Source organism: Mus musculus, chromosome 10 (assembly GCF_000001635.26).
Source record: "Mus musculus strain C57BL/6J chromosome 10, GRCm38.p6 C57BL/6J".
Lineage (NCBI taxonomy): Eukaryota > Metazoa > Chordata > Mammalia > Rodentia > Muridae > Mus > Mus musculus.
In genome coordinates this window covers 125364250-125390437 of record NC_000076.6, presented here as the reverse complement: position 1 = coordinate 125390437, position 26188 = coordinate 125364250, and the positions used below count along the sequence as shown (strand labels likewise).

The 26188-nt window shown below is 42.4% G+C and overlaps 1 protein-coding gene across 7 annotated transcripts in view; it reads left to right on the top strand.

Annotated features, from left to right (window-relative positions):
- The first annotated feature begins 851 nt into the window (after positions 1-851).
- Slc16a7 (solute carrier family 16 (monocarboxylic acid transporters), member 7) overlaps positions 852-26188 on the top strand; it is a 170317-nt gene continuing 144980 nt past the window's right edge. For 2 of the 7 annotated variants that reach the window (XM_030244968.1, XM_006513410.4), the window contains exon 1: positions 890-1151. The gene's annotated coding sequence lies outside the window, so the exon portion shown is untranslated. Of the gene's footprint in view, positions 1152-1718; positions 1910-12859; positions 12964-18715; positions 18894-26188 lie in introns of all 7 variants that reach the window. The other 5 variants (XM_006513408.4, XM_006513409.4, XM_006513406.4 and 2 more) reach the window with 5 other exon arrangements.

Sequence of the window (26188 nt, the reverse complement as noted above, 5' to 3'; positions counted from 1 at the left end):
GACGTCCTGAATGTGTACCCAAGTGATCCCACCTTACTGCCTCGGTCTCCAAATGTGTGTAACATGAGTAACAGTGACCGAATCTAATGGAGTATCGCATCATGATGATCAGGACAGGAAAGGCCAATTAAATGGGCAGAAAATTGTAGCCTTGCTCTCAAATTCAAGCACATATAGTGCCACAAGGTTTTTCTCTAAGTAGAGATGTCAGTCTTCGAGTTGTCCAACCCTTCAGTTCCAACCCTTCCTTCCTCTTTTCAACTTCCCCAAGAAGGGCATGTTAGGGTGAAAAAAAAGGCCAACTCAACATCTGTGGGGTTTACCATAGTCCTTAGTGTTATTCTTGCTTAAATAACTAAATCCCGTCGTGAAACTTAAATAATGTGAGTGACATAAATTATTTACAATTGATAACCAACCACTGCCCGCAACTTCTACACTTTCAGTGTTTTGAGCTGTTTTCCATGCTTGTAAGTTTTACGTTTTTCTTGGAAGGATTTGTCTCTGGTGCTCCTACAGCACACCTTTCTCTATCCTCAATCAAGCCAGCACTCATTCCTAACGGAAGTCCTTAACTGAATGAATAACGAACGACTGGATGGATGGATGGATGGATGGATGAGTCACGCAGCCTTTTCTGTCGTAGCTCTTTTCTCTGCATTCTGCAGGCTCCTCTCTGCATCCTTATCTAGACATTGCATAACAGCCTAGGTCTCTCAGGCCACCTCACACCTGCCTCCTCAGGTTGGGCGCCAAAGCGCTAGGCCGGAGCAAGTCTGGGCTGCCCAGCCACAGCAGATCGCTCCGGGTCAGAACTAAAATCCGAAATGGAGTGCCGGGAGCCACAGAACCCGCGCAGACCAGCGCCAACCGCTGAGCCCTCAGGAGCATGCTCAGTGCGCCTCCCTTCCTCGCGCCCCCAGCCCGCACCCCGCTCCCGCGTCCACCCCCTCACCGCACCCAGGCGCGCTCCCGGGCACCCCAGCCCGCCTCTGCTCCCGCACCCCTCTCCCGGGCCTCGGTAGGGGAGGACACGTCAGGGGACATAAATAAATAAATAATTCCATTCAGCGGATGACAGCGAGGCCGGGCGGCTGCTGCTGGGCGGGGGGACCGGGAGAGCGGCGGTGCGCACCGGGTGTCAGAGTCAGGTAAAGGCGGTGCTCCCGGGGAGGACGGGAGGAGGAGGAGGAGGAGGCGGGAGGAGGGCGAGTGAGGTTACCCAGGGACCGCAGGCGGGTGCGGAGAAATGGCAGCCGGTGCCAGCCGGCGCTCCAAGTGCCTCGAGCCCTTATATAGACAAAAAATCCCGAAGCCGAGCGGGCGCGGGCTGCGGCGGGAGCTTCAGGGTCCCCAAGGTTCGGGGATTCAGAAGTCTCAGGGTCGAGGCCACCAGCTGCTGGCGCTGCTCAACTATGCTGTGGCGCCTCCTCTGGGCACGGCGGAACATCAGGCGGGCACTGCCAGGCGAATGCCCCTGCCATGCTCGCCCACATCTCCCCAGACCCACAGCGTCTGGGGTGGTGTCATTGAAGTGGGTGTGGATGGGTGGGGAAGTGCGTGGAAGGAACGGCTGCCCTTTCAGCAGAAGATCCGCACCTGGGGAGAAGGGAAGGTGTCCTGTTTCGGTCCCCAGGAAACCTGGGTGGAGACCGGAGACCACTGGACAGATGCAGGAGAGGCTTGTGGCCTGGCCTAAAGGTTACGCTGTCTTCCAGGGACCTGAGAAGAGCCAGTACCACCTGTGGTCCTCTGGGCTTCCTGAGCTATTTCATCACGCTGGGGACACCAGTCTTGGGCAGGTAGCACACAGGTGGCTGTGAGCCTCAGCGGATGCTGCTTCCCTGCTGGCTTCTGCATTCTTTACTTCCACTAGCCAAGAGGGCTGCAGATTGCTTTGGGAGGAGCAGTAAGTAGTGCTCTGGGTGTCTCTCACTTCCTGGTTGGACTACTCTGGGGCAATTACACACACACACACACACACACACACACACACACACACACACACACACACACACAGACACACACACACACACACACCAATTTCTCTGCAAGTGTTTCTTTAACTCCCTTTTTGGTGGAAAATTAAAACCGGGCCACATTGAACTGTGTAGTGGCAATACAAAAGCTAATCGTCCATGCCCTTCTCCCTCCCCAAACCAAAAGGAGATGCAGTGAAGGGATTAAAAATAGCAGGAACGATGCTCGAGACTCAAAAAGCCCCGACAGGAGGAAACCGTGGGCACAAATGCTTTTTTTGGGTGTTCCAGGCTTCATGCCTGAACCCAGTCAGCTAGGACAGCAAGGCTCCCGAGGCCTTCTCAGGTTCCCTTGACCCGTGCCCTGTCACCCAAACCACAAAGGTGAGGATTTAGAGAAGGCAAGAGGAAAATCAGAGTTGGGTGTGGGCCACAGAATGCAGATGAGAGTCGAACAAATTAAGTTACATGAAGACAGTCAGGCAAGCCTAACTCTCCATATGTTCTGCTTTTAAGTCCTTTTACATGGGAGGGTAACGGAATAATTTTAGAGATGAAGGGGCGGGGCGCGGTAGAGGGCAGCTAGCTCAGTATATGCTGTAACAGCTCATAAAGAAAGAAACCCACAAAGCAAGCAGTGGGGGAGCAGTTGAGGATTAGACCACGAGCTCTATCACTGTGCAATGCCCCCTTCCACGTCTTATTCGTAACTTTTATTTTGAAGCAAAATCTTGTTAAAATAGCAAGGCTGGCTTTGGATTCTGTGCAGCCCAGGGGAACTTTGCAGTGGCCCTCCTCTCTGGGAATAGAGGTGAAAGGGAAGTGCCACTCTTTTCTGAAGCAATCATCAATTACCAACAGTTTCTTAGATACAAATCAGTACACATTCCTGCAAATGCCCCCTTTGTCTCTAGACACACACATCTCATTTTAACATCAGCCCTATATTTTGGGCCTCCATCTTTCCTACAGGTAGGGAAGGCAGAACGACCTAAACAAACAAACAAACAAACAAACAAACAAAAAATATGTTCCTTATCCAGAATTTTATTCTGGGTACCTGAGGTGAAATAAGTGTGTCTCTAGATGATTCTTTTGACTCTATTCTCACTCATCAAACACTCTGGAGATACACACGGGATAAAAGGAAACAGAATACAGAGAGAGTGAGACCCAGAGACCACCATAATGGTTTCTGTATTTTTGTAAGGTGCAGTGTATTATTAGTAATTTTGTCTTCATTTTTTTCCCTTGTCTACAAAATAAGATTGGCTGTACCCATTCTGAATTACTACTATGGAAAATAAACTACGGGAACCCCTTAGAATGGGCAGTAGCTAATTTTGACACCCCAGCTTCATTCCAGTTACTACTGGAGTTACTGTGATGTGGTCTCAAGAAATTCACATTCTGAGAAGTATGAGCACAGACACACACACAGACACACACAGACACACACAGACACACACAGACACACACACACACACACACACACACACACACAGACACGAGTAGCCGGGGATTCTAGTTATCTGGTTAATCTTTCTCAGCACCTCTTGTTTTTCAGTTTTTGCCACTTCCTTTTTTCTCTAAGAATGAGACCTATATCCCAGTTAATCCAAACAGACTTTAGCAGTTGTAAAAAGTACTTATCAGATCTGCCAAAAGGCACCTTTTGGAAGTGGTGTACCTCAGGGACCCAAGCATTTGGTTCTGCATTCTTGTTCACTGTGAGTGACCCTGTGTCAGTTGGTGATAGACTCCTTCTTCAGGAGTCCCTCCCTGGGACTGTCTTTGCCAATGTATTGATTGCCCCTCCCTTTGAGAAAAGCTATCATGTTGCACTTTCTTCTATATTTTTAGACAAGAGTAATTTACTCATTCCTGGAGGTTGAAAAGTATAGTAACCTTAGTGTCATTAGAATGTTGTCTGTCTTCAGGCATGATATGACTCTTTTCTATAAACATATAAGGACCTTATAGGGGAGAATTGTGTACACTCATATTTACAGACATGTCTAGGCTCAGGGCTTACTCTATCAGCATAGCTAGTGTCTTAGTCTGCAGCAGTGTTGTGTCTAACACAACACCTGATGCTGGAAAACATATTAGAAAACCAAGGAAGCTGATTTGCCTCATGGTACAGATGGATGCGAAACATAAACATAATGGTACTAGCATGTTGTTAGTGTCCCTTGGTAGCATGATAACGTGCGAATGTAGTAGGGTGAACGGAACATACAAAAGTGGCCAAACATGTGGTGTGGTTAACTGCTACCCCAGTAACTAACCCAACCTCACCTGACGTCACTAATCTTGTCAGAAGCATTATGAGTGGTATTCCCCAAATCCCAACTCCCCCTTCAAGTCGCCAGTAGCGCTTGGCACAACACCATTCTGTAAGAAGTTGAGGACTCTACATGAGATTTGTTGGGGACAAAGCATATTGAAGCCATAGCAAGTATTCAGTGAGAGAGATGGAATAAACAGCTCTGCATAATGCAGCTTTTGCCTTTTGTTGAGTTAACCCAGGGCAAACACTTCTTCTTCTTCTTCTTCTTCTTCTTCTTCTTCTCCTTCTCCTTCTCCTTCTCCTTCTCCTTCTCCTTCTCCTTCTCCTTCTCCTTCTCCTTCTCCTTCTCCTTCTCCTTCTCCTTCTCCTTCTCCTTCTTCTTCTTCTTCTTCTTCTTTTTCTTCTTCTTGCCATCTCAAAGTTTTGATTTATTTGTTTCTCTGGATCTTGGCTTGTACTCACAAATTTTCTAACTACTTAGCTATTCTTTCAACCATTTTTTAAAAATACAGAATATACAAAGAAGAAAAAATTTAAAACAAACAAAACAAAATTCTCTCTGGAACCAAAACCTCCATATCTCAGCAGGAGTAGGCACCATAAAGTTTCTGCAGGCATTGTGAACAGAAATAGTCACTGCTTCATAGGGCAAACACTTCTTTCTGTCATGTTCTTCAGTGCCTGGCACATGGTAGTTCCGAAAGACAAATTATAGAAAGAGTGAAGTCAAGAGCAACAGAAGCAGATGTGACACGAGAGGAGGGGGAAGGAAACCTACCAAGAACAGCAGCTGACCCTCCTGTGTCTCCAGCTCCGACTCAAGCAGGAAGGGTCACGGGCACTCTGCCCTCTAAGACGGGAATGCCAAAACTCTTTGGAGGGGCTCCTAGCCTCATGTTCCCGCCAGCCGTCTAGTCTGTAAGATGTGTTTATGTGGATTAGAGAAGCACCTTCTCTTGGATGGTGAATTAGCAAATGAGGCACATACACCTTAAATACCTGTGTGAAACCCACCCAAAGCAGACAGGAAAGCCACTCAGGAAAGACTCCTTCATGGACTCTAGGTTTAAGTTGCTCCTAAGAGACCGCTTAGTGACAGGTCTCGTGACAGGAGAGAGTTGACTTTCTATGGTATTTTTGAACATGGAAGAAGATGCTGAATGTGAGGTGTCATAAGTCAGACCTGACAACTAGCGTGGATACAACAATCACAGTAAGCATTCTCACTGCCTCTCTCCCCTTCTCATCCTGGCCTCTGACTATTTCAGTGGTTAAGGCCCTTACTGGTTTCCATGTCTTGACATCTGTCTTCATCAGAACTTTTTTGAGATTGACCCAGGAGTCGGGAATCTCTTCAGTCAGATATTCTATTTTATCATAAATTATACTTACTAGAGAAAGCATTCTATGTGTTCTTGGTCTTGGGAATGGAGGTCAAATATCTCACTCATCTGGGATGGGCAGAGATCAGAGCAAGTGAGACTGGTGTGCCTGTATTATGATTTTAGGTTCTGCTTCTTGCCAATTTGGACTAGTTGTTAAATCTCTTCCACTCTTGGTTCCTTTTTTTTTTTTTTTTTTTTTTGTAAAAAGAAGATAAGAACAAATTTCATATAGATTAGAAAGATTAAGTGCCATAGTGTTTAGAACTAACACATGCATAGAAATCATTTAAGGCATTGTAGCTAGCCAATATTAATATTGGCCTTAGGGCTTTAAAGGTTATTTCCACTTCACTGGCTTATTTATCTTAACAGATCGGAAAAGCCTGCTAGATGACATATTGGTGGTAAATAATTAAACATTGAATAGGCTCATTTATTTGGTGCCCTGTTTTGTGGCAGGCTTTCTCAAAACTTTTTTGGATGAGCCAGGTACTCAAGTCCATCACTGTAGTTCTTTGGAGGGAGAAACAAACTGGTCAGGAGTGCAGGGCCCATTTCCATTGCATCACAATTTGAAGGGCCATCCTGGGCTACATAAAGACTTCTATAATGAAAACGAAGCACATCAAAATCAAAACACCCTCCCAGCCAAAAATCAGCCAACTAACCAACTAACTAAACAATCAAAGAGAGGGGGAAAAAAAAAGAAACCCAGTTGGATCAATGTGTCAGGAAAGGCAACAGGAAAGGGCTCTATAGTGATATTTAATGAGCAACAGAACATTTTAAATTATTTCAGAGAAAGCTGTATTTTCTCAGTTTGTCACATAAAGGTTGGACACCGAAGGCTGGGTTGTTGTGTGGGAGACCCACTGCTTTACACTCAGAGTGTCATGGAGGAGCCCAACAGACCATCTGTAGATGATAAATGGTAATAGCCCCACCACACTGGACATCCAGAAAATACAGGGGCCTGCCCTGTGTGTGTATGTATACATATGTGCATGTATGCATATGTGCATAGATATATATTTTTTCAGATCATATGTGTGTGTGTGTGTGTGTGTGTGTGTGCGTGAGAGAGAGAGAGAGAGAGAGAGAGAGAGAGAGAGAGAACTGAAAAGACAAAAGTGTTAGAAAAGGAGCTGGGGAATGTGTCTTAAATGCAAAGAGCCCATGGTTCCACCCCCAGCATTATAAAAAAAAATAGAAATAGTTAATTACAAATTAAACACTGAGCTTAATGACACTAAAACCAGTCCAGGTAGGGCTCACAGAGACATCCCCAATGTATTCATAAATATTGGTGTTGATAAATGATGCACATATTCTGTAAATAATTTTCCTGACCTAATAACAAAACTCTCGCAAGCACTTTCATTAATATTCATCGAAATCCCTAAGGAGTTTCTGGAAATCCCACAAAGCTTTTGAGTGACAGCTACACTGTGCTAAGGGAAAGTTTTTTTTCCTTCGGTTTTCTTTTCTGTTAAAGGTATTAATGGGTATTTCCATGGCAGTGTTCATGTAGTTTTCATGGCAGAAATCAGTTATTAATATTTGGCAATATTTGCCATTATAACAGCTTTAGGTTGAAAGTATCTTATTTAAACAGATACAAGTGAAACGTTTGTTTAGATAATGATTTATATAAATCAATGGTATTCTAAAGAAAACCTTTTTAAATATTTATTTTCTCAGTATTATTCACTGCAAAACTGTATTAATTCTTCATTAGATTATGTTTAAAGCAGCTTACCTGACACCATGGTATATTGCTTTTCCTTATACTACTACACCAAACTCTCTGAAGCAGGTAATTTAGAAAGAAAATCTGTTAATTTAACTCCCAGTCTTAAAGGATCATGTATCAGTAGGACGGCAGACATTTGTTTCTATTTGGCGAGGTTGGCAATATATTGTGGCACGTTACAGTGGAAATGTCTAAAGACAAGAGGGTCACATCCCAGAGGGATTCTACAATCTTTTGCTGGTATCCTCCATAACTTAGGGACATAACCTTATCTTGCAGCTTCAAGCAACTGGGCTGGACTGGGGATGTGGCTCAGTTGGTAGAGTGCTCTCCTGGTAATGGGCACAAAACCCTGCATTCTGTTCTCAGCACTGCATTACATGGATAAAGTAGTACATATAGGCATAACCTGAAATCTGTTGCATGTATCCCTGCCCTTCCCTCAAACTCTGTGGCTTAGTAGAAGTAGCCACACTGGTGCTGGATAGCTCCCTAAGCTGTACTAAGGACACCTCCAGTATTCAGTAGCCTTTTATTAAAAACAAACAAACAAAAATACAACAACCAACTTATTTACTTTACATCCTGCTCACTGCCCGCTCCAGGTCAGTCCCTCCCACAACAGTTCCCCCATCCACACTTCCCTTTTCCTATGAGCAGGTACATCCCCAGTCCTGGCATTTCAATTCCCTGCAAGGGTGGGATAAGCCCTTCCTCTCCCACCTTGGCCAAGCAAGTCAGCACAACTAGAAGAAAGTATCCCAAAGACAGGTAACAGCTTTTGGGATAGCCCCCCTCTGTAAAGAGGCTGCTTCCTGTGGCCAGGCAGGAATTCTGGTGGAACAATAAGTGCTCCAAACCACCCACAAAACTTTAGTGTCTTCACTGCCTCCCCTGTTTGATAGTTTGCTTCTTCCTTCCTTTCTTTCCTCCTTCCTTCCTGCCTCCCTTTTTCCTTCCTTCTTTCTTCCTTCCTCCTTCCTTCCTTTCTTCTTCATTCTTTCTTCTTCATTCTTTCACCTTCTTCCCTTTTCCTTCCCTTCTTTCTTTCCTTCTCCTTCCTTCCTTCATTTCTCCCTTCTTTCCTGTTTCTACAGTGCATTCTCTGCTTCCACATTCATTTAGACTTTTGAAAGACCTCCTTGTCTGTCATTGTTCTCACTGTCCTTTTTTTTTTTAAGTTGTGGCTGATATATATCTAAAACACACACACTGTTAGATACTCTTCCTGAGGCACACCACCTCACTGCAGAGTAATAATAATAATGGTAATTCCCACTACCTGGGTCCCCAAAGGATATGATTTGAAACAGCATTCCTGGCTCAGATCTTACTGTCATCAAACAAAAATGGAACTGAACTGTTTCTGTGTCTCCCTCAGACTCATTCTGCCCTCAGCACCATGTCTTGGCTCATGCTACCCTTTTGCTCTGAAATCCTGCTGTTGTCTAGAATTTCTATCCCTAGTATTAATTTTACCTTCGGAGATGAGCTTAGACTCTACACTCAAATTTTCTCTCACTCAGGATAGTTCAGAGGTTTCTAACTTTTAGCGACACTGATTTTCTAATGTATTTGCTTTAAGTCTGCAGCGACAGTAGCCTTTGTAAGACTTTTTTTTTTCCTTTCTCCACACACACAGTGGATTTCTGATGTCAGGGATAATGATGTGTAAGTTTATGTCCTCTGTGGCCATTTGGTGGATTGTGAGACTTTGGGAAATGTAGAGAGCACCCTAGTGTTTCCAGTAGCATGCATGGCATACTTCAGCATCTTCTGTAAACCACACTCATTTGTTTCAAGGATACTTAGGAAGGGAGCCTATTATTTTAAGGGTGGTTCCAATTATGACTAAATCCCCTCTGTTCTTCTGAGGTGTTTACTCAGTTTTCCTGGACCAATAAAACAAATCTCTTTCTTGGTTGAGTGGGCAACTGTGTATCTATGGTGACAGTTTACAAGCCTCTTGTTTCCTCTGTCTAGTTAAGATTCTCAGTTTTCCTGTCTGCTTCTCCTGTGAGTTGGCTGGGCTCCATTTCATAAGCACTGCATTCTTGAGGCACCAAAGTTTAAGAAAGCCCAGAAACACACAGATGACTTCAGTGATAATGGTACTCATTTGAGCAATTTGAACTGCTGTTCATGATGTATTTGGCCATCAGTATAATCTAGTGTGGTGAATTAGGAAGGCCATGACGCAGGAAATCAAAGCATGCATAGGGTGTACTTTGGAAAGCTCTGCTGTATGATCACGGAACTGCGTTTTCCTGTCTGTGGCTTCAGCGGAATGAATTAGCAGGTGAAGAATCCACTGGGAGGGATGAAAGAAACGTGACTTTAAATTGTGATTTCAGTTGGAAACTAGGTAAGTGTTCTGACTGGGTTCTTGTCAGCTTGACCCAAGATGGAGTGATCAGAGAAGAAGGAGCCTCAATTGAGGAAATGCCTCCATGAAAGGCTGCTGCAGGGCATTTTCTCAATTAGTGATTGTAGGGGAAGGCCCTGCCCATTGTGGGTGGAGCCATTCCTAAACTGGTAGTCCTGGGCTCTACAAGAAAGCAGTCTGAGCAAGTCAGTAAGCAGTAGCCTTCATGGCCTCTGCATCGGCTCCTGCCTCTAGGATCCTGCACTATTAGAGTTCCTACCCCGGCTTCCTTCATTCATGAACACTCATGTAAGCTAAATGAGCCCTTTCCTCCCCAACTTGATCTTTTGGTTATGGTGCTTGGTTGCAGCAATAGAAACCCTAAATAAGACAATAACCAATACAAATTTTTGTCTTTTGTATATTAATGAGATTGGGGATATAAATGTGTGTGTGTGTGTGTGTATGTGTTCATGCATGTGTGTAATAGCTGGGCTTAGAGATATGATACCAATGAAGTCATTAGGGAAAAATATGATCGATAACATGAATAAAGATAGTCTTTTGAGCACTTCTGTATGTCAGATGGATTATTGTGCTTTATGCATGATTTCTAAAACCCTTAGAAGCATCATTTTTTACACGTGTGCTATATATGAGATAAGCAATGCCTGGGGTGGAATACTTTGCCAAGATGACACATCTCTTTGGAGGAGCTCTCTAGATTTAGACTGTTAATCTCAAAACATGTTTATTAGTATCTACATATATTCAGTGCTTCAGTGGTTTTAAAGATGATTTTGAAGAAACAGCCCTTAAGAAATGTTTAAAACAAGAGCCTAGCAATGGATGTCTAGTAAGCTGGGCCCTGTCACATGATTACCAAGGACGGTAAGCTTCGCTTGTTATTTGGAGGGAGTATTTTGATCTGTAGAGATGATCAGGGCTTAAGAGTACTTACTGCTCTTTCAGAGGAGCTGGATTGGCTTCCTGGTACCACTTAGCATCTCACAACTGTCTGTAACTCCAGATTCAGAGGACCGGACACTCTCTTCTGACCTCTGTGGGCCCTGTGTGCATGCAGTGCACATACATACATACATACATACATACACTCAGGCACATACCCACATACACATAAAATAAAGTTAATAATTATCTAAAAAAATTTAAAAAGAAGCATTTGAAGGAAAGGTAGGAAATTTACAGATGTTCTAACATATTAGAGCTTACAAAAACAAGCAATTCAAGGAGCATTATGGCCTGACAGTAAAACCAGAATCTCAGCTCCCTGGTAAGGGACAGCAGGAGCCAGGGAGGCCCTAGACCCTTTTGTGGTGGGTACCAGTGGATGTCTGAACAGAGTAGAGAGTTTGAGAACGCTTTTGATACACTTAAAGCTAGAGAATGTGATCTTTTCCCCATACCATGTTCTTCTTAATACTATTTTAGCTTTTCAGTGGTGACTATAAACAGAATAGGTAATGCCTTCTTAGTATATTCTCATGAGTTAAAATGCCCAAATTATGTCTCTGAGGCAAGCTGTTGGTAACTCTAGAACTCATCTCTCTGTGGTGTAAGGAAAGCTGTTGGTAAATCTAGAACTTGGCTCTCTGTGGTCTGTCAAATTCTGTGGTATACTCTTTCATGGTTATACCATTTTCTCTATGTCTGTTATGTTGCCTCTTTGATCAGAGACTAAAAAATGAACACATAGATCTCCATCAGATTTTTGACTTAGCAACTAAGCCATTTGACTAAAATCTATTTATCAACTCTCAGAGCCCAGCCTGCTCATTTTCAGAAGTTAGGGAAGCCCATTTCTTGGTTTGTTTTGAGAAAGTAAATAATGTCTTTAACCAATAAATGATTGATTTGATCATTTAATCTGAATATTATTATTTTGGGGGTGTGTCTTCAGGAAGAACTTTCTTAATCATGAAAGAATTCTTTACGTAACCATTTATGCATTTCAACACAGCACTTCATAGCCTAAGCCAAAGAGAAAGTTCATGATAGAAACAACATACTGAATCCCCAATACTATGCATCTTTCCGACATGTAAAAATTTCTGGTTTGGGGAGCATATAGAAGGGTACTCAGCTATGAATATCAATGCTGCCAAAAACCAACCAACCAACCAAACAAACAAAACCATAAAAATTCAGGGTGAAGTTTTCATTTAGCTTCAGAGTTAGTGGTCACATTTGGATATTTCAAGGGACAATTAGAGGGGAGTTCCTTTTTCTCCAGATAGAAGTAGTTGTGCACAAGAAGCACATTTAAAGCTACCACAAAGAGGAGCATGGTCATTGACCATGACATATGGCTGTTCACATCAAAGTGCAACATATATAACAACAGGATTATCGATATCACATAAGTGCCTCCTACGTGTCTCCTGCCTTCTCATCCCCATTGCCATGTAAGGCAGATCACACACACACACACACACACACACACACACACACACACACACACACAGACAGAGAGAGAGAGAGAGAGAGAGAGAGAGAGAGAGAGAGAGAGAGAGAGAGAGGCAGAGGGAATAAATAGTCAGCAAGGCGAGATACCCATCAGAGTCCCTGAGAGTCACTATCTCAGCAGTTATCCCAGGGCAGGGAAGATGCTGATGGCATGCTGACCCTCCTCAGACACCTGAAATCAGTGTGAACCAGTAAATAGTTAAGGGTTCCCCAGTGAAGTAACCTGCTGAGAGGCCCGGGGAAATGAGCCCCCTTTTTGGCTCCATCTCTCCCATAACACTACAATTTCCTAAACATTATGTTCACCAATTATGAATAAAATCCAAAGTAGAACTAAGTGTCAAAATGACCTACAGAGAACACATCTGTCTTGAACAACAGATGACAAATTATTCATCCTTTGGGGGTGAACGAGTGTGTTGTCTGTTGTCTTTAAGGCAGCTGTGTCAGTGTGCTTCCGTGTGCTCTAGACTGCACTATCAACAGGGAACACGTGCATAGCTGTAAGTCAACTTCTAAAGTTGTAGAAAAAAATGTGCTTGTCCTAGAACTTTAGAACATTCATACATATGTCTGTCTGTCTGTCTGTCTGTCTAGGCATGGAGCTGTCAGGTGCTAGTGAAGCTAAGAGATCAGACTGACCTTGGTTAAGTGCAGAGAGGAGGCGGACACTTCACATACCATTGGAAACACGTGGACAGGTACAGAAGTCTGCTAAACACAAGGACTGGGTTACTGCATTTGTTTTTCTCTGTGTTTTTAAATGCTCGTCTAGGACCCTGCCCCTTAAACTCAGCATGTGAAATATCTGATTTAATTGGTAAAGTATGTAAACACTTGCTTTATTTTACTCAATAGTCCATGATATGTCAAAGTGTCGGCTTGCGGACAATCATTTATCTAATGAATTTATTCACTTGATAAGTTGATTGTTTTTCTGTGGTTGACCAGGACTCCGGGGTTACTTCTGTTTTCACTAACTATAGGGATGATGGGTGCAACACTCATATTTTTCTTATTAACTTCTAAAACTAATGCTAGATATTAGGTACATAACCGTCTACCAGCCATGCTTCAAGGGCTTCCCATATCTTATTTCATTAAAAAGTACGGTAGCCCGGTGCGGAGGAGGTCCTTGTTACTATTTTACAGGCCAAAGCACCGGGCAGCCGATAGAAAGTATTGGCAGAGATCTACAATCTATTAGGGAGGTCTTCGCATCCATCATGGCCAGGAAAGAGATGAGAGGGTTCTGTGGTTGTGATACTGGAACACTCTTTCAGAAAAAAATTTAAAAAGCGAATATTCTCATTCGTTTCTTCCCGACAGTTGATTCTTCCCTAGACAAAGCATTGCACTGTGTGTTAAGATGTTAAGTCAACTTTTAATTCTGATGCTTCTGCAAATTTTTATTGAAAATACTGGCTTTTAAGGAGTGAGGCCCTCCACACAGTTTGTTTTGTTTTGTTTTGTTTTGTTTTGTTTTGTTTCGTTTTGTTTTTCTGCCTCAGTTATCCTTTTCAGTTCCTTATCTCAAGTCTTTGCCTCTTGACTTCGGACTGTTGGTGATTCCTTCTTTCTTCTTCTTCTTCTTCTTCTTTTATGTGGTGTAGTATTCCTTTCTAATAGTCATGGAGGTCCCACTTAACTATTGTGTGTCACTAAAGTGCCTGACGTATTTTCCTAAAGCAAGAGCTGCTTTCAGAGGAAAATGAAAGAATCGATGAAACTCGCTGCCAGTGTTGCCTGCATATCCACGGGGGATGCATTTCCAGGCCCCAGTAGATGCTTTAAACCAACAGTTGTATTGATCGGCGTTTCCTCTACCTACATTTCTCATATAATTTTTCGCCTTGTCACCTCTAATAAGCTCGTTGCGGCTCCTCTTTGGTGGGCTTTAAACCATCAGCGCCACTTCTCTTGCATGCGTGAGCGTCATTAAGCAGGGTTAATGGTAGCTGAATGTTGCCAGTGCCCTGGACTACTTGATGCCTGACCCTACTTCCCCTTGGGGTTTGGAGGTGAGGTGGCACAGAGTCAACTGACTCAGACTCTGGGAGCAGGTGAGAAATGCCACAGCAAGCTCATCTGAACGCTGCTGCTGCAAGCTCCTTTAATCCCTCCACCTGTGCCCCCATTGGTCCCAAGAAAACACCTCTTCTAAATAGCTGTTCTCGATTGGCTGGCATTGCTGTGTCATCAACTCTTGGTGTATCAGGCAGTCTTCAATTAGGGTCTCTTGCAGGAGATGCTGTTGTGGCTTTGTACCCCACCCCCACCCCGTTTACTAGAGGTGGCCTGGCCTGCTGACATTCCTGCTATAGTTGAACATACTCACTCTAATGCCAGCCTAGCAACAAGTAGAGGTACGGTGTGGATACTCTGGACAGAGATACTTTGTGTCCTGGGCTATGGGATTTCATCATGACCCTTGGAATGCTATCCAATTTCAAACGCCAGAACTGCTTATTTCTGGAATCTTGCCTTTATTGCTTTTGGGTTGTTGTTGCTCAATAGAAACGGAAAAGTTGGAACAGTCTACTGTAACAGCTCTCCCTTTCTCCCTGAACTTAAAGAGGCAGATATCGTAAAGACATTAGCATCTCTCTATTAGATAGGACACAATAATATGGAGATAGACAGACATAGTGAAGCTGCAAGGAGCCTAAGAAAAATGTGAGTGCGTTGGCCCCTGGGGGACACATTAGCATCTCTGTGGAGAGTAATCTGGCCACTGGGCTGTGGGGAGAACATTAATTACACACAATAATGACCTGCCACGGAAGACATGCAGGTATTGGATCCGAGGCTCATATAGCGATTATTTCCTACACCATCAGGTTTCAAGTAACACATACCACTCACACGAGGAAAATAATCCATTGCGGAAATGTATGTGTACTGATTGTTTTTATTGCACCTTGGTTAATAACATAGATTTAGTAGCTGGTCATAGTAAGAGCCTGGATCTGGTGCCTATTTTTGTTTCCTAGGGTTCCCCACAGGGGGAGGGCATGCTTCTAGAAATATTTAATCTGTTTAGAAATGTAATCCTATTTGCTAAGATACACCAATATTTATGATGACATTTCAAACATACACATGTTTTAAGTTTCATTTTTTTAAAAGTGAATGTTCTATTCAGCATTTTCACATTTTTTTTTATTAATCCGCTTTTCTTTTAGGCCTTGTCTCTACTTAATAGCCTCCATGATATATACTCAGAAGATAATGAATTATAGTCTACAACAGTTAGTGATTTTTGTATATAAGAGTGTGAGTGTATGTATGTACGGAGTGTGAACATATAGGGGTACAGGTGTAGAGGCCAGAGGATGATGCCACATGTCCTGTTCTAGCTTTCTCTCCCTTATTCCTCTGAGACAGGGACGCTCATTGACCAGGAGCGATGCTGGCTGCCAGAAGCCCCAGTGATTCTCGTCTTCTCTCCAGGTGCTCCTGAATCACAGGGTGTAGCCTTTCTGTCCTCTCTTGGTGGCTGAAAGTTTTCAGAAATATCTACACTCAGGTTTTTGGAATCAGAACGTGAGAAAGAGAAGTTGGTTAACAAATTTGATGCTGAGTGTAAGCCAAAGTTTGGCAACCAGGGCTTTTATCTGTAACCTCACATAGCTCTGCTCGCCTTCTGGCATCCTCAACAGCTCTGTTCATTGTTAGCACAGTCTACTTGTGGAATGTGCTATAGCGATGTCCAAGTGAGCTGGGGAAAAAGGTTGTAACCCCCACCCTCCACCCACCCCCTGTCTTCTGTGCTCAGTTGTCCTGCAGGATCGGCTCCCCCTCGTGTGTCCATGCGCCGTACTAGAAAATCATGGGCATTGTAGAAGAGAAATCACCTGAGTCATGGGCCGCTGGGGATTTCTGTGGGCAGTTGACTGGATTTTTCACTGATGCACAAAGACCCATCTTGACTCTGGGCAGGACTCTTCCTGGACAGGGACCTTGCACTGGGTGGTCATGGAGAAGGTCAGCTGATCTTGACTGTGGATGTAGGTTGACCCTCTATGTGAAGTTCTTACTGCCTTGACCACCCACCATGGTGGGCTGCACTTGGAGCCATGAGCCAGAATGCACACCTGTTCCCCTAAGCTGCATCTGTCACAGCTTTCATTACAGCAGCAGGAAAGGAGACTGGGACATGTTTGCTTCATGCATTGCAATTAAAATGTGACTTTCTCAGCTCTCAGAAGATAACCAATTAAAGAGGTAAAAGCAATTATCAGATGGAGGTACACAGAAACCACTGGCCAGTGTTTGATAGGGGAGTTCTCGTTTATTTACCTACTTAGAATCTTCATTTTTTTTCTTAAATGTTTCATGCTTTGCTAGACTGGCCAAATTAACAAAAAGAACATTCACACATATATATATATCTATATCTATATATATATAGATATATATATATATGTGTGTGTGTGTGTGTGTGTGTGTGTGCATGAATATAGATGAAAATAGTCATATCTATATTCAATATACATATACACACTTACATTTAGTATTCATATGAATACATTCCTATGGATACATGTGTGCACACATATATGTTCATATATATACACACAGATATTGAATATATATGTGAATATATTCATATGTATATTGTGCATATATTCATATGTATATTTAATATATACACAAATATAAATAGATATGTGTGAATATGAATATATTCATATGTATCCATGCACACACACATATGTATATTCAAAACAGGGAATTATGTAAGGCAGGTATTCCCCAATGTCTAAGGCTCTTCTGTGATCATTGAGGTACATGGCCACCTTGGAAACGTTTTAGGATTATGGCCAGTATTCTCAATCAATGTCTTATGTTGCTAAGTAAGATCGATATGTAAATAGTAGGCTCACTGGAGTCAACAGTAGCAGTGGCTCCAGACTCTATATCCGAATGGAAAATACTTATAAATAGTTCAGGCTCTAGGGCAGAACCATTTTTGTAATGAAAACCCCAATGTTTGAAAAAGCAACCTTTTGTGTGTGTTTTTCACGTTATTAAAACAGACTGGCACAACATGAGATGATCCAAGTGCCACGCTGTAACATCATCATAGAACCAAACCTTACTTTGTAAAACAGCATTGTGTGCCATTTTGCCTGCTGTGCTTTGGTTCATATAAGGGGACGGACGTAGTAGTTAGCATGGCAGCAGTGCGTTCTAGGGCCTTCATCGGGTGGTGGGATCGCAAGTGAGCAGCTGTGGGATCAAGGCTTCATACAGCTATTGGGCCGCTGGCATTCTTACTTCTGCCAAGTGAGGACACAGTGCGCGCCTTCCCTGAGGGTACAAGCGAAGCACTGTTCTGAGGGAGAAATGCGGCCTCTGTCCAGACTATGAATCTGCCAGACTTTTATCGTGGCCTTCGGGGCTCTGGGAGTTAAGCAGTCGGTTTCTAGCAGACATCTCCTTTGTACATCTCTAGACTGTGTCTTAAATGCCTGCAACACTGAAGCTAATACACAGACACACACACAGAGTGACATGATTTAAGTATAGTTTTCTTTACAAGTTTCACTCTAAGCTTGTTTTAAATATGGCAGTTATCACAAACCAAAACAAAAAAAGAAAACAAAAACAAAATAAAACAAACAAACAAAAAACCAACAACAACCGAAGTTCTAGTATGTGTAGAGAAGTTTGTGTAAATAATATTTTCATAAACTCTTCTGTACTCAAAAAAAATGAAGAATATCTGTCCCCCAAAAGGTCTGTTAATGCCAGGGAATCACAGAGGGGGCCTGCTGGGTCCTGCTCCAGCCCCACTGTGCAGCCTGACCCGGCTCCTACACTGACTTGACTCAGTTAGTTCTTGACATTAACTCTAGCCAAGGGTCGTTGGCTGTCCTCTGAAATGCCCTTCAGTTTTGCTGAAAGGGGAGACTACATAGAACACTCACGGGAAGCTAATAGTTCCCAGAAGCCAGACCTACAAAGAAAAGCATAAAGGACAGGCACCAGCATGGTGCCTAACATCACTGGCTTGTGACTCTACCACCTCACGTCTCTAACCTTTAGGTATAAATAGAGCAGACATTTTCATTTGTGCCGCGTTTCACCAGGCACATAGAAGAAAAATTAGGGGCACTTGTAGCTTACTGGGCCCAGAAGCACCTCAAGGAGACCTTCATAGTATCTATCCCTCGTGGGGATTTTTTTCTCTTCGTGTCTAAAACAGTTTGTCATTATTTCGAGCAAAACAAATTAGATAAATAGGATTAGATAACAGAAACTATAAAACAAAAATCATTTTAACACAGACATCCTGGGCGGACAACTAAAATAGTCTAAACATGCATTTATTTTTCCACATGCTCCTTACCCTCAATTTATTCCAAAACTGATGGATGCTCTGCCTCAGATAGTCCTCACCAATATAACGAATGCGTATTAGTTGAAGTTTGTTTTATTTGACAGTCGTTTTGGAACACAGCCCAGTGTAAATGGAAACTCTGCTCTTCTGGACTGCTTAGCTGTGCGGCTGCTCCTGTTTGGCTGACACTGTGAGCGTCACAAAGGGATGCTTAGTAAGGAAGGGGAACTGCATCCTGGAGGAAAGTGCTGCTCACAGCAACCAATCTCTGCATGTCTACAGGTATCACTCAAGCAGCACGCGTTCTTCTACCGTTTCCGTCCTGTCCATTACTCAGATGATAAATGGAACCCACGCCTACGCAGGCTTAACAGGATGTTTCGGTACTTCAGCCAATTAAAAATCATACCCTGCCTAAGATTTTATTTAAGACCCTGTAAGTTTTAATTGTTACATGTCATGGTATAAAGGCGTCATTCGGCTCCGTGGCTGATTAAGTTGACAATTGATGGACATTTCGAATGACTAGTACTTTGAGTTAATATTGTGGAGTGAAGGCAAAACCACTTCAGTGTTTTAGTATTCTTAGGCTTATTTCTCCATTAAATGGAGAATAAATGATTAACATCTATGTACTGTAAATTTACTCGGAATCTCTAGTCGTATGAATACAGCTAAGTAATTAAATAATTCTTGCTTGGGACATCTATAAAGGCATCAACAGTGCCTTATGAGATAATGTTCCCTCCCTGTCACCCCTTACCATTAACATTTGCATTGAATGGCACTTGGTAAGAGTGGCACTTCCTTCATCTACAGTTTAAAATTCTCCAAACTTTACACACACACACACACACACACACACACACACACACACACGCACACCATAACATTTTGGTAAAATATTACATTACTGAAGTTTTATAGAATACCATTCAGAACAGAGCTTCTTCAATCTTTTGCCCTTGTGATTTTTCATCCTGGAATATTTTTATGCAGCCCTGGATACATAGGTATATAAATTCGTTATGGAAACACAGATTTACTGATGTCATTTATTAATATGAAAACAAATTATCATACTAATAAAATTCATGTGCTTGCTTATTATTGCATACTTACATAGTGACTGAGTATAAACAGGATGTAAAACAATGTCAGCATTTTTCAGGATTGGTGGATATTTGCACGTTTTAATTGTCAGTCCTGAGAATGTCTCTTCAAGTTAGTTCGTAGTATAAGATGTCAAAAGTGAATTTAAGGCGATTTCAGGAATTGTTGTCAATCCTGACCTAGATCTAAACTCAGATTCTCTCAATATAGATAATGAAACTAAGCATGCAACTAAAACAGTCGTTTTACAAATCAAACGGGTAACGCCACAGCGTGACCCCAAGATCAGCTGACTTACTTCCTCCTTGCTGAGGGATGGATGGATGTTGATTACTTTTCAGTTCCTGAGATAAAACATCACGACCAAGCAACTTGCAAAACACCGTGACTAGGGAACTTGTGAAAGAAAGATTTGATTTGGGTTTTGTTTTCAGAGGGATAAGAGTCCATCAGAGTAGGGAAACTTGCCACAGTCAATAGATAGGGCAGCCAAAGCAGGAAGCAGAGAGCTAACAGGAAGTAGCCCTCAAAGCCAGCCCTCATGGGACATACTTCCTCTAGCAGTGCCCAGCCTCTTAAACCCCCACAGAGTATCATCTACTGATAACCAAGTACTCAACTATCAGACTCTCTGGAGGACATTCCTCATCTATAAAATCACAGAAGGAAACCATTAAAGTTTTTGTTCTGGAGATGGAGAGATGACCCAGCAGTAACGAGCACTTGTCCTTACAGAAAACCTAGGTTTGATTCTCAGCACCTGCATGGTGGATTACAGCTCTGTACCTTCAGTTCCAGGAGATCCATGGCCCTCTACTGACTTCCTTGGGCACCAGAAATGGTTCGGCACATACATGCACAATGCAGGCAAAACACACATATGCAAAATCAAAATAAATAAATCTTTAAAGAAAAAATTAAAGTCTCAGTTTCTTACAATGAAGCCATCATGTTTCAATAAAAGCAGAAAACTTGAAATGCTCTAAAGAGCACTGCAGTCAGTGGCAGATGACAAGCACAGATCTGAGCCAAGGCATCTCAGGCGGTGCTCCGTGATGCTACACGGCATGTAGCATGAGCAGGCTCAAACTGTACTTGTTCTGCACATGCTGTGTGTTCAGACTAAAAGGCTAGGGTGGAATTTCACGATGGAGCACCTCAAATGCATTTGATTGTGGATTATTTTCCATTATTCACACATCCATTTAGCATTTGGTGCCAAAGTTTCTCCATCCCTTACATTTAGTTATCCCATTATGCCCCACCATGACCCACAGCTATGAACTAGAAGCTGTTGAGTTGAAGCCCCCTTGTCCCATAGGTAAACTGGGCAAATCTGATGATTTTCTAAATAACAGGCTTCACTTTCACAACTCGAAGCCTGCAGCCTATCAAGGACTTTACAGTGCATTTCAAATTAGGCTCCCATTATCCCTGTCTTCATGATAAAATGATAGGCTCTATGACCATATGATTTATTCATGTTTACTTTGGTACAGCGAAGAGCAACATTAAGTAGGCTTGTTGAGGCGAGAATAATTTTTGAGAACTAGTCTCACCATAATGAACTCAAAGTAGCGATTAACTTTCACCTTGAATGAAAGGAATTCTAATGCTGCAAAGCCGTAGTGGCTCTTTCCTTCTTGATGGAAGCACTCTGTCTTCCCAAACCTTGGGAGTTTACCTGTTGGAGGTAGCATTTATTCTAGGGACATTGCGGTTCTTGCATTTTTTGATCCCTACACCACATGCATAGTTATCCTAAAATGCTGAACTCTATTGCTAGCAGAGTCACTTCATCACTGGGGTATAGCTTTATTTTACTATTGCTAGCTGCCATAGATTTTGTGTGACCCCAGGGACCTTTGCCTTATGGAAGGCAGAACTTACTGAAAGCATTCGATGATGTTTGTGGCCCAAATTACCCCTCCTAATATAGCCTTAATGCTGCGGCCTACAGGCTGTACTTGTTAATGACTGAGAGCATTGCGTGCTTAATTGCTATGCAATCCAGCCTACTAAGATAATGTTTATTATCAAATATTGAACCTGTATTTTCCGTAGCCTATGCACAAGCACTTATCAAACCACATGCCCAATTTATGTTATGATATTATATATATATATATATATATATATATATATATATATATATATGGCAAAAAAATTGTAAAACTGACTTACAGTCAAGACGCTTCAGACTTTTGAATAACTTCTACCAATTGGCCAAAACCAAAATTTCCCATGTTCTGACATATTCCTAATGTTCCCATAAGTTCTAACACAGAGGAAGACAATGAGAATACAGACTGCACAGCTATTCTATTAAGGTAGATTGTCCCCTTCCAGCTAAAAGTACACAACAGTATGTGAGTAACCGCTGTCCACACATGTGACATGGATGCTCTCCAGAATTACCTTCCTTCTCAGATATATATAGGAGAACATTTATTTTTAAATTACAGATTTTTATCAAGACTTAACTAAAATTTAGTACCATGTCTTTCTGTTCAAAACTGAATTACAAAATCCAAGAATCTTAAAAACGATTTACCCTAATATTTGCTCAATATTGTTCATTTGTTGATGTCCTTTTACTGTGAGAGAAAGGACCTGTGGCTTTTATCCTTTGTTACCATATTTTATTACTGTCTTTACTTAGACCTGTGATTTCTTAATAACCAGCTATAAGACTTTTTTCCTGGCTACAAATCCATGAGATAGCCATGTGCATCAGACTTGGCCCAGGAGATTTAAGACAGCACTCCACTGAGCTGGTGGCCATGTGGTGTGGCACATACTTGGTGACAGAGCCACTGGGTAAGGGGAGGATGATGGAGCGCGTATACATCACAAGTCCATTATGATAATTCTGTCAGTTCTCAGGCACCATCTGAATCCTTAATGTGTTGTTTTTGTTGAGCACATACACATAGGATTGTATGTTATTTTTTTCTGTTGTTTTCCCAGAAAAAGAACCAACACATTAAGGCACACTGTGATTCATTAATATTCATGAACTTTATAAATAATAGAAATACTGTTTGGAACTACATGGCCGAACCCCACTGTCCACACATCAATACCTATGCCATATTCCCAGCATCTAAAACCTCCTGGGCCCATTGGTGCAGCTACTTAACACTTAGCTAAGTAATAGAGTTCTGGGTTGGTACATCAGTGATAGAAAGGGTGATTCCATAGCATGTCTATTGTTAACTGATATACAATATGAATTTAGAAATGTAAATGCGTATTTAAATATAATTTTATGCACACCATGGGCTTGAATTTTAGAGATGCTAAGCCTTAGGCTGATGTGACCATTTTTAAGCTTAAGTGAAGAGTAGAGGGCTCTGTAGAAATGACTGGCCCAGATGGACTTGGTCTGATAGGAATGAACCCAAGGAGTCTCAGCTAGACAGGTCTGTTCACGCTGTTGGTCTCTCGGTGTGGGAGTCTTTCCTCCCATCTATGGTATAGAATTATTTCTGGGGTATGAGTATCTTATTATGACCTGCAGTCATGCAAGTGGGGTGTGTGTGTGTGTGTGTGTGTGTGTGTGTGTGTGTAAGAGAGATAGAGAGGCTGAGAGTCAAAGAGACAGGGATATAGACACACAGAGAGAGTATATAGGTAGATGCATGTGTGTGTGTGTGTGTGTGTGTGTGTGTGTGTGTGTGTGTGTGTGTGTGAAGGTAAGAGGTCACTGACGGTGATTTCCCGTATCATCCTCCATCTTTATTTTTAGATAGGGTCTCTCAAGCTGACTCTCACCTGTTGGTTAGATTGGCTGACAGTGCACTCCAAGGATCTTTCCCACTTCTGCCCAGTACTGGGGGTTACAGATACTCACAGCTGTTGCACCTGACTTTTTGTCAGGGGTTTGGAGAGCTCAACTCAAACATTCTTGCTTGGGTGGCTGGCACATTATTGACCTGCCATCAGCCCCTTGTAAAATTTCTTTGTGGCCAGTGCTCACAGCAACATGTTTGAAAAAGCCAGAGCAATGTGGTTTTTGTTTTGTTTTGGTTTTTTGGTTTCTTTCTTTCTTTTTTTTTGGTATTTTATTTATTTATTTATTTATTTATGTCTTATCAGCTGCCATTGGGGGTCATGGATTTTGGGTTCTATGTACCTTCATTTTGGGGAAAGATAAACAGTATTTTCTATGACTTCCTTGAGCAGAAAAGAAGAAGCTGGAGATGAAGGTCAGAAGACAATGGGGCAGGAGAAGGTCAGACAACAAATACTCTGATACTTTTGCTTGGTAAAATCATTTCGTGACCCTCAGCAGTATTTATTTTTATTTTTCTTCTCTTCTTTTTCTTAAACTACACTGAACAGAGTTTGATTTCTCAGTGCCCAAAATCCCTGTCTGAGAAACAGGTTTGATTATATATGTTATTCTGAGTTTTGCCAATAATAATAATAAAAAAAAGGAAACTCTGAGCATTAGAGATTCAGTTTTCAAATTGTAGATGCAAAACAAAGCAGGTCAACTTGGAAAATTATCTCCTCCTTCATGTAATGGCTCTTTCCTCGGAGAAGTTTGGGTAACTGTTGACTTTACAATGAGGTATATTTACGGAAGACGAAGGCAGCACGGTATTGTCGGTCTGCATCCGCGTTAGCATTAAGTAGGCAGACATGACCTTGCCCAGGGGATGAAGATGAATTTTCTGCCTGTGAATCTCAGAAGTGATGGCGTTTGTTTTTCCAGTCCCATTGGTTTGAAAAGCTGATGACTAAGGCCTTTCTGTTCCCGGTGTACTTTTACCCGGATGACACTAGGGCAGGATAAGGTCTCTGCATGAAGGGGAAAAAGAAATCCAGAAAACTGGTTAGAGAAAAGTAACAAGATCCTCATAGAAGAGGGGGGAACCATCAAGCATTTGGAAATAAGAATTTAATGAGCAGGAACACCCCACAGGAGGGAAGCACCCAGGATTATTAATGAGAAACGGAAAAACACACAAGCGATCACCCCTCTACATTGGAGAGAACACATGCAGGTTTTTTTTTCATTCCCAGTATTTCCTTTTAACATCTTACCATTTAAGGCAATTATTTTCTCTGTTAACAGCTCACCATCCACACCAATGACTCAGGGCAGAGCCTTTCATTTATTTGTTTGATCTGCAAACTTGTCCTGTCATTAAGCCCAAGTACAGTTTGGCATGAGACAAAAATGTATAATTTTCTCTGCTAGGAAATATGAAGCTCTCTGGAGTTGTGCAGCTTAGTGACAGCTGGAGGGAGTTTGAACACACTAATGATGCTGGGAATCCAACCCGAGGACATCGTAGGAGTCAGGCAATTGCTTTACCACAGAGGCACACTCCCAGCAGAACGTCCCGCTAGTGAGGTTTGAACCCGAAGGTCCCATTGGTTTTCTCTGAAGTTCAGAGATCCACTCTTCTCCTAAGAGGATTCAAGGCCTGTGTTTATGACCGAGAGCTTCACACTGTCTCATCCTTCTGCTCCGAGGGGTCGGTTTATGGAAGCTCCTAATACAGTCTACTGAAGATGGTTGCCATTGTGGTTGTCTTTTCCAGCCCACAGTGAGGACTGGAATCCTGTCACGATCCATCTGGTCACCTTCCCTTGGCAACAGAATCCTCGCTCCCTTGCCCAGGTGCTGAGATCCAGGTGTCTTAGGGTAGATCATGTCTGTGATCGTCTCTGTGCTGCCTGGACTTGAGGTTGTTACCCATCATGTCCTCTTCATCTACTGGGCCAAGTATAGAGTATTGGTCCTTATTTGTAAACAGCCATGTTTGTATTTCCTCTAGCATTTAGTCTTGTATGCCCAGTTTCCATAAAGAAGCCACGCAGGTGCATGTTTCCAAATGTTGCCAGTTCGTGTTTAACTGGGATGAAGGCCGAGGATATGTAGAGTACACCTGCCCATAGCTATAACCTGTCTACGTTTCTATCACGCTTCCCATTTGTTCTCGGATCATTCAGGGAGAGATAAACAGGAAATGAACGAGCTAGCCCTGTCGAGCCCTGCTCTCAGAGCGAGAGGATTGCGAGTGTGCTCTGTGCCTCTTGTGTATGTCACTCTGCATGCAAAGTGAGGGAAAGGTTGATTGTTAAGCAAGCTAGAAAACGGTCTTTTAATGAAGCATAAGCTAATGTTAGAAGCACCCATTTAATTACATGCTCAAACATCACTATCAACCTACTCAAATGTTGCTGGGATGCCATGCAGGCCATGATCATCTTTCTTCTGGTTTGAAAAACTTAAGTTGTTGTCTGCCTCTTCTTTAACTCTGGTTATTTAAAACAGAACACAGACGTTTGTCAAATGCTTCAATCTCATGATATATTGATAAAGTAAACCAGTCTATAAAGACTACACTTGTCTTTTTCTATCATCAGGCATGTAATAAATCTTTTGTGCACTTTTTAGGTGGTTTTTATTGTTTTGGTTTGGCATATGAGTTCACATATCTTAC